The sequence below is a fragment of the Diadema antillarum genome, unplaced genomic scaffold, assembly GCF_040938485.1.
Source record: "Diadema antillarum isolate AM-2024a unplaced genomic scaffold, OU_Dant_1.0 seq00000312_RagTag, whole genome shotgun sequence".
Classification (NCBI taxonomy): domain Eukaryota; kingdom Metazoa; phylum Echinodermata; class Echinoidea; order Diadematoida; family Diadematidae; genus Diadema; species Diadema antillarum.
The window spans coordinates 147,014-156,752 of record NW_027271332.1 but is presented as its reverse complement, the minus strand read 5'-3'; the positions used below and the strand labels follow the sequence as shown (position 1 = coordinate 156,752).

Genomic DNA, 9,739 nt, shown 5'->3' with positions numbered 1-9,739 from the left:
TTCTCTGGTGGACAACTAACACCGATACGGTGTTATTAGTGAAAACCCCCTTTTCATGACAAAACTATAACACCACTTGGGTGTCATTTTAACACCGAGAATCTAACACCCAATGAATGAGAGAATGTTGGTGTTAAATTAACACCGAAGGGTGTCAAATTGTGTCAATTTAACACCAAATTTAACACCCACAGTTTGACACCCGGTTGGTGTTACACTTTTAACACCGCATTTTTTGCAGTGTAAGTATGCACGCCTCAAATACATGCAGCTTGAACTCCCTTGTTTGTTGGCCCTATTTGCCAGTGATATCTTCAAACAAAGATAAAAATAAAAGCCTGGATCCATATGGTGATCTAGATTGCTACCAATAATGTAATCATCTGCTTCTTGTGTTATTATCAAAATTTCCTGTAAGTTTCATCCAAATCTGTTCATAATTGTTTGAGTCATTTAGCAAACAGACAGATCAGCCAGATATGAAAATGAAAACAATTCATAGTTCAAAGTAAAGAGATATAATATCAAAGCCAATTGTAGTGTAGAACTTCGTTTTCTTCTTTACCAAAGGGATATACTGAATAACCTGTTGAGGATGAACTGATTTTTCTATAACATGCGTTTTAAATAGACACCTGCCTGAGTATACTCTGGACTAGTCATCAATGGGTTGACACAGGGCTGCAGATCGATATAAGCTGTATTGTGGGTCCCTTGCATGTGGCTAATCCTGATTTTCTCGTGAAAATCAAAGACATGGTAGTGCTTGATGGACATTTAGCAATTATCCCTTCTCATTCATCCCTTGGTGACATAGCTGTAAAAAGTTGACAACCAATGTCAACGAGCAGAATGCACCATGTCAAAGAAGCAGTTTATAACTCATGTCATTCATTTTTGACTCCATCCAAAGAGGAGATTTGCCTTTAGAGATTAGGACCAAATTTGCTAAATGAGGCAATTATCTATATAGACTGGTTGGATAATAACTTTATAACAAAGTCAAAAACCCAGACGAGAACATATCCAAAGCTGCACATCAAAAACATTGGTTTGGTTGATGTGTGGTCATAAGTTACATCATTTTCTATTAAAGGCCAACATCAAATGATGAAAATTTAAGCATTGTCCTGAAGGGAACCTGCCTCTAATGAACCTCATCTGAGCTGCGCAGCCTGGTATTTAGATGATTCTCAACACAGCATCAATTTAATGGCGTCTTTGTGCAAATATGGCAGTGCTTTTCAGAGAAAGATTTACTCTTTGATAAGGCTTACTTTGATATTAAGACTGTGACAGGGTTGTGTTTACATGGTACCTACATTCTGTGAGTGAAGTGGGTAGCACACACACACACACGCACACACACAAAATGCCCCTTGCCCTTTTCGAAGTGTATCAGTTATATGTTAGATGTCAGTTACATATTTTGACACTATGTGTCATACATTTGGTTGTCATTAGTATAGCCCTTCCTACACTGTGTTTGCGGATTGGCACAAATGTCTGGAAACTACTGTGTATATAAGCTGTTATTTTTGTGAGGGTTTAATTTTCACCAATTTTGCAAATCACAGTTGGACTGCGATTTAACAACATGCAAAAATGTCACCATGCGCTAACTAGGTCATTGTGCACTTATGAAGGCCTCGGTGTCAGTTCGCGAAAAACAACATCTCGCAAAAATTTCTATACCTCCTCATTCACAAAGATATCTGTACACAAAAATAACAGCGTATACAATAATTACCTACAATGAATAGAACAGCTGGGCAGTGGCACATTGATACACTAGAGTGGGCGTGCTAACTTTACAGTTAGGTTAACCCGTTGAGGACCGTTTGATTTTGCTGCAACAGGCATTTACCATAGACACCTGCCCGAGTATACTCGGGACTCGTCTTCAACGGGTTAAGTTTGGAGGGATTATTTTAAAGCTAATGATAAAGGTTGACAAGTTATAGTTGATAAGTGCGTTGACATAATATGGAAAGATAATATCATACTCAGTGAATAATTTGCTAAATTTTTGTTTGTTCTTGACTGATTTATCAAACTATTTTCAGTACTCTCGATATTAATTTTCTTTTTAAAGTGTTCATGACACAACTTTTTACTACTGGTGATGCAAAATATTGATTTTCATTGCAACCAGCATTAGTATAGGTAGGATTCATTTTGATGGAAATATATTGTCTGGTATGGTGTGTATATAATTTTGCCATTTTCTCCCATCAGGTGGTATGCCTTGCTTCTCTGACTCAGACTATACCAACGACATGGATGTCCTTCCTGCAAGGGTTTCGTCTCTTGGTGCCGAGCTGTTCATCACCTCCTGCGCTCCCTCCCTTCCCGAAGCCAAGAGGGTCCGGGAAGTGTGCAAAACCAGTTGCCTGGACAGGTCTGGCGTTTTCCACGTGGGCGTGAACATCACTTTTCAGATTGAAAAGCATTGTAAGTTGGATGTGCTGTATGCAAACAACCTGTGAAAGATATTTTTCCATAAATACAGAAATTGTTCTATGGGCAATTCCGCAGTTAGGTGGACATGACATGGATAAAAGAAATGTGCCTCTTTATCTTACTCTTTAATCTTGGTATCAACTAATGCCATGGATGTTCACCAATCATTAAGGTCTTTCAAATTCAGTAGATTTTATCTTTCATATTGATTGATTTCGCGAGATCTAAAACCATCATTTAAAATGTACATGTGGGACTGGGGATGCTGAAATTCACTTAAATGCAAATTACAGTGGGTTCCTTTGAAATTTTTTCCTCAAAGTTTTGCTAAAGGGTAAAAGATAAATACATTTAAATACTCCAGAAGTCATGTGACATTTTGTCAATTACAAAAGGGTGAAATGACCTGCGGAATTACTCCGGACAAATGTAACGTTACTAACCATGCTTTTGGGGGTCTAGCTAAGAAATTATTGGTCGAACTGCTAAAAAACATTGTGTGAACATTTGTCATGATGCAATAATTGAAATTAATGCAACACTTTGTTTCAAGTAACTTGAATTTTTGCACACTTTTTGTTACAAGACATTGATTTTTTTGTCATGTCCTTTTTTCGTAACGTTACTAACCAGTCCTTTAAGTTGCCATAGCAATGCTATTATTTCTTGGATTGTATTCATCCTTATCTGTATCATAAACCTGGGAATGATGAACATGTTTTTGACATAATTTTGGCTTGAAATGAATAAATGGTAATTTAGTAGTAAAAACAAATATCTAAATTTGTTCAAATGTAATGTTACTAACCGCGGAATTGCCCCTATGGTTCCAAGTAAAGTGACTTCTCTCTTGGGCTGACAGTCAATGGTCATATCTTAATACCTTGCTTTAAAGGACAAGTTCACCTTCATAAACATAAGGATTGAGAGAATGCAGCAATATTAGTAGAACACATTAGTAAAAGTTTGAGGAAAATTGGACAATCGATGCAAAAGTTATGAATTTTAAAAATTTTTGTGGTGGAACCGCTGGATGAGGAGACTACTAAGGCTCGTGATGTCATATGAGTACAACAGTATAAAGAAAATGTAAATGAAATTCAACATATTTTCACTTTTTTTGCATGATAAAAAAGCACTTGACTTGCCTCTTTTTGAAGGCAATGGGAATAATATTACCCATGACATATGTCAGTAACAAGTCAAGGGAATGTGTACTTTTTTCAAAAGATGAAATTTTGTGAAATTCTCTTTATATTTTCCTTATATTGTTGTACGCATGTGACATCATACACTGCAGTAGTCTTCTCATCCAGCGGTGACTGCAAAAAAACTTCAAAAATTCATAACTTTTGAACGGATTGTCCGATCTTCCTCAAACTTTCAATGATGTGTTCTACTAATATTGCTACATTCTCTCAGTCCTTATGTTAATGAAGGTGAACTTGTCCTTTAAAGAAAATGTATTGTTGACTACTGTTATATGTCCACGATGACACGTGCTGTACTTTCTTCTTCTTCTTCTTCTTCTTCTTCTTCTTCTTCTTCTTCTTCGTCCTTTTTTCCTTCCCAATTTGATTTCATGTCAGTTGATATTGGTTTGTTTTATTTTATTTCATATCGGTTTGTAGCTTCGTCAATTCATTATTCACTGTCTTATGTATTTTCTGAGGGTCCAGTATCATACAAGCTCTGCTTGTTAGTGGGACCCTCCATTTCCATTTCCATCCTTAATTAACTTGTAGTATATGCATATGTATATCTTGAAAAAATACAATTACAGATTTGTATGTTTTCTTCATTTGTTACTCATTTTCACATGTACCGGTACTTCATTAATTTATTCTTTTTTTGCAATTATTACAAATATGTCCGGCATATACATCATATATATTTTTTCTGTTTATTTGATGCAAATGAAAAGAAATTCGAATCTTGAATCTATACATTTGCTTACAGATTGTCAAATCTAAACTGAGGTCTCTTTTACCCTTGACAATTTATTGTTTGCATCTCTTTCATATCAGATACAATCTTCTGATTTGATTAAAAAAAACTTTATCTTTCCTTCTTCAATGTCTATCAATCTTATACACATTGGAGATTGGTCAAGTTTAAATAATACCTCTTGTATGTATGACAAGTTTTATGAAAGATTTTGCTCGTGAACCTTTGTGAGAGATTCATGTTTGTATGGAAGAGTGGTATATCAGTTGAATTGTGCAGATAAAACAGTTTGCACAGAAATGCTAATATCTGTTTAGTCTGCACTTCTTAATACGATTGTAAAAGTGGAAATTTTCGCGCATTTTGCGCAACCAGAAACTGGCGCGAAAATAAAAACACGCAAACATTTTTGCATGCCATACATTCCAGTAGTTGATGTCTTAATTCCATGGAATCAAAAACATGCAAAACTCTTTTTACCCAGCCAAGCGTGAAAAATCAGTCATGCGAAAATATCCACTTTTACAGTAGTTGTTACATTCAGATGCACAGAGGTATTTCAATATATGATACTATATTGTTGTGCTAAAAAGCTCATTTTACACAGATGAAAACATGTTTCTAATGTTTATACTATTGTATAAGATACAACTAAGATTTGCAGGTCAATACACTGATTTCTTTGTGTTGTGAATCTCATGTGGATCTGTGCTTGATAGCTGGCTTACAGCTTTTATCACACTGTATCTCAATATCATGGCCTTTTTCTCCCCCTGCTTACACATACCCTGCCCCTTGACTGCTCCATCTTGTAACCTTTCTCCCTCATATCTCTCTTCTTTAATTCATCGTTCCCCCCTCTTTCACTCTTGTATTTTTTTTTTCTGTAGCCGCCAGCAAACTAACTGCTGTTGAGCTGAGTCTCTATGGCCTAGACAGTTCGCATGGGTTAATGGACTTTTGTGCCAAATTCGACTTCTCTGGCAGCGACATCAAATACAGCATCGCTGTTGAGGTGAGTGAAGCAAAAAAAAAAAAGAAAAAAAAAAGAAGAAGACACAAAATACAGTGTGCTCCTGCTATAATGAAGTCTTTTGGACCAGTGGTTTTTGTTTGTTTTGGTGAAATTTTGTTATTTAGCCGAACAGTAAAGAATATAAACATAGTTATGTCGATGATAATTTTTGCCATCTGAATTTTTTTAAATTCTTGTCATGAGAATTTTGTCACAACCTTGTTCATTATAACTGGAGTAAACTGTAGTGGCTGGAGTCTCTCATTTTTGTGGTGCATGAACCATATTTTTCAGTAATTCCTAACAAACATGGCTTTTTCTTTCAGAAAATAGGTAGGAATTTCCAAGATGTGGAGTAAAGTTGGTATATCTGTATGAAAGTGGAAGTGTGCAGAGAAAACACAAATTCATTCAATAAATTTGTCTTTTTAAATCAGAATTCGTAACTGTCAGACAGCATCATTCGTAATATATATCTAAGTTTGAATGTAACATCATGTTTATCTGTAAATGGATGCACAACAATTGGTTACATGATATGCTTTGTGGTATGTAATAGTCCTTATAATCGCATTTTTAAGTGTTTTTTTTTTTGGGGGGGGGGCTGTAATTGGCCTCATATAAATCTTTATATTTGAGTTTCCACAGGACGTACGATTTGTAATATGTGATTATACACATCTTCAGTGACTGCCCAAAAGAAACACAAAATGTGGTTGTTATATACAGGTCCTTGTAGTAATTTCTTGGCAATAACATTCGCAGGATGAGTATTGATGCTTATCTATGTGAATATGAATAAACACACATTAATGATTCATACTCTTTTGATGCTTTTGCTGTCTTTTGGCCATTTTTTTTTTCAAGAATGTTGTCACGTTGTATGTTCACAAACTTTATATTGGAGAATACAACCACATATTTGTTATTGATTTTGTTTGTCTCCATTTAGCAAGTTTTCTGCGACAATGACTGGAGCCATTTCTACGCTTTGAGGGCATATTGGCGCAGAAAACCCCATGGCGTTGAAAAGTTTTATTACCTTGGCATCGCTTGTAATGACTTTTTACACATTTCTCTTTCAGCACACTTTCTTCTATGATGGCTTCATCGGCTTGACACCGGGGGCTATATACGAGGTTCGTGTTCGTTCTCTCCCAACTGCGGGTAATGGTCAAGTGAACGTCATGCGTAAGCGGATCAGGATACCATATCAATGTAAGTTTTTCTACACTGATGCACTTTTTCTCTATTTTTTTAGTTCTCTACAAAAACAAAAAATGGAAATATTGGGCCACTCAGGATTGCAACCTGCAAAAACTTTCACAATTTCTGTGCTTTGGATTGCAATACCTTACTGAAGGAAATCTCACAGAAAAACGAAGACAATGTATTCGTCTTTGAACAAATTAAAAAGGCATGTATGACCCCTCTTTTATCAAGTTTTTTAAAGCAAACAATTTACCTTCTTTATCTGAAATGAGCCATGTAAAAGAAGAAAGACAAATGTTTATATCGTCCAGACAAAGCACTCTTTCATGTCATTTGAGATTGTTTTGTGATTTTCACATCCTACATTCAAATGGTCTCAAATCATTTTGAAATACTAATTGATTGAATTTTTGTAAAAGTCTGTACAATTTTAAGGATTCTGAATGATAGGTGTACAGTGATAAATCGGACATCACATGATTGTTTTATCTTTTGAAAAATTCTCCTCCCTGCTTCACTACTTCTTACTGTTTGAAATGAATACTTTTCAGTCATGACATTATCCAATGGGCCAAAAGTCCTGTAGTCAAAAATGTAAATACTAGAAGCATTGTTTGGTCTAATATTTGCATGAAATTATGTAACCCATAAGAGACACAAAGTATATTTGCGAAGAATATACTAAGCAAATGAAAGAGACTCATATCAACCTAATCAATGCCTGTTAAATTGATTTGCTAATCTTTTAAGGGCTGTAAGGATAATTATAACTGCATGTTGTAAATAACCATGACTCGGAAAAATGTAGTGCTATGAGCAACGTACAATCCTGTAAAAAGGAAGAAATTGTTAAAATATAACAACAAAATCCTGGAATGCATTTTCTTGCAATGTCTGCCATCATTACTCACAACCCATGCTTATTTGTGTAATAGGCAATTGTTGTCTCCATTTACAAACTGTCTATATCATGTTAAGTACTTTTTTCATTGGTATCGTTCTGTTTTGTGCCCTCTTTTATCCTGTTTCATATCAATCCAGACTGCCTTTGTAGTGTTCTGTACTGCTTCAGTCTCTGTTGTCTCAGATTAAGACATACTTGTCCACAATTTAATGTAAAGGGGAGAAGTGAGATGTTCAATAATATGAAGAGTTTGTTCGCAAAAACCGATAAGTCCATTTTTGAAGATTTTGAAGTACGGTCTATGTCATAAAATACAAAATAATACCTTTTAAATTATATATTGGTCACTACATATAAAGGTACATTTTTGAAGTTATGGTCAAAAGAAGCAAAAAATTTCTCATTATTCTCTTTATTTTTCTTGAACTTTCATCGTAAATATCTCCATTTGGCAAATATGGACTTATCGGTTTTTGCAAACAAACTCTTCATATGTTTAGAATAGTCAATGTTGAAATACACAGTCTCCCTCGAATGACCAGCTGCAGTAGTTGTGCAAGTTTCATTGTTTAAATCCATGGAGCATATTTCCCCCCAACTATATATTGCCGCCTGTTGGGAGCAAGAACATCGTTAGACTAGAAACTATGTTTGAAGAGTAAGCACTCCACCTCTTTCAAACTGCCACCAGAATAATACCCGTTGAGGAAAAATGTTGTTTGATTTGTGTGTTATGAGGAGCATTGGTAAACACTTGGGTGCATTTTATCTTTCCATGTCTTGGTGGCATTAATGTTTACAATTCTACATCGTAAATCAGTTTAGGTGTGGTTATAAGTTCTGTCTTTCTCTCTGTGCTACTGTTCAAAATATAATAAAAAATGTTCACAGCAACCGTTATATAAATATATATATATATATATATTGAGCAATTGTGATATGTATACTCCCTGGACTTGAAGTTTGGTGTAAAGGACTTTTTTTATATGTTGCTATTAAATGTGGAAATCTTGGCAAGATAAGTCAAGTGTGACAAAAAAATAAATAAATTGCGGTTTGTAATTTTGATGGCTGTCAGTCAATCTAGACAAACAAGTCAAAGCATAAATTTGTGTCTACAGAATCTAGTTTGCAAGTTGTGTACAATAGTGTTGTAGGTTGTTGGTGGTCACTCAAATAATGAGCAGTGGACACACAGAAGTACGTTCCATGTCTTTTATTCAGTGTAAACGAGGAACGAAAAAAAATACTCACTTTCATCTATAACTATTAAAGCAAACACCATCCCAAATTATTAAATCGGATTTCTAAAGGCTCGCAAGCCACGTGTGATCTATTGAGACTAGAGCTGATTTAGCAAATTCCTCAAACGATTTTATGGAAAGTGAGCCAAGCCAAACTTCAAATAACTCTAAAGAGGGAAAAGCCATTCTAGACAAAACTCAGCTTTCCACAATAGTTTTGGATATTCATTGCTCTAATATCTTATTGTGGATGGAATATATTATATACTCTGATGTCACTTTGTACAAAATTTGCAAAAATTTCCACTCCAAGGAATATTTTATGTGTATGGTATTTCAGCTGTCTGTAACCATCCTATCCACGAACTGGTGTATATCAATTCTTTCAATGCTTTCATTCCAAAGGGTGGCAGAAACATTAACACAAATTGAGCAGGTTGGTGTGTTGCTGCCCTTTTGCACCACAATTTGCCTGTTTAAACATGCAGTATGATATTTTATGCTTTAAAGGGAGAGTATATGGATTTGAAAGGCATGATATGTTCACATCAAACTGAGACAAAGACATTTGAATGTTGTTTGAACAATGATCCGTGCAAAATTATCAAATGAGCAAATGATTTGAAATATGCATGTTTACCAAACTGATGGATTAAACAAAACAAAAAAATTTAAATGAACTTATGCCAAGATTTGACCAAAAAAACCCCAAACTGATGCTTTGAAGATATATTCCACTGTATTGCACATGTTCCGAGGTAACAAAAGTGTTATGTCAATATTGAAATAATTCTTGAATAAGAGCAAAGTCACTACAAAGGAACGAAGTGCATGTTTTAAGAGGGTTATGTACATACACATAGAACTCATTGTTACAAGACTGAGTATAGTGAAAATAAATATAATGCTTTATCTACAGTGATTTAGCACATAATGCGACAATATATGACATGA

General features: G+C 34.9%; 1 long non-coding RNA gene across 1 annotated transcript; it reads left to right on the top strand.

Annotated features, from left to right (window-relative positions):
* Window positions 1-2,359: 2,359 nt before the first annotated feature.
* LOC139730438 (uncharacterized) lies at window positions 2,360-7,355 on the top strand. The gene is made up of 3 exons (XR_011710929.1): window positions 2,360-2,454; window positions 5,301-5,425; window positions 6,511-7,355. It is a non-coding gene; the product is annotated as an uncharacterized lncRNA (long non-coding RNA).
* Window positions 7,356-9,739: the final 2,384 nt, after the last annotated feature.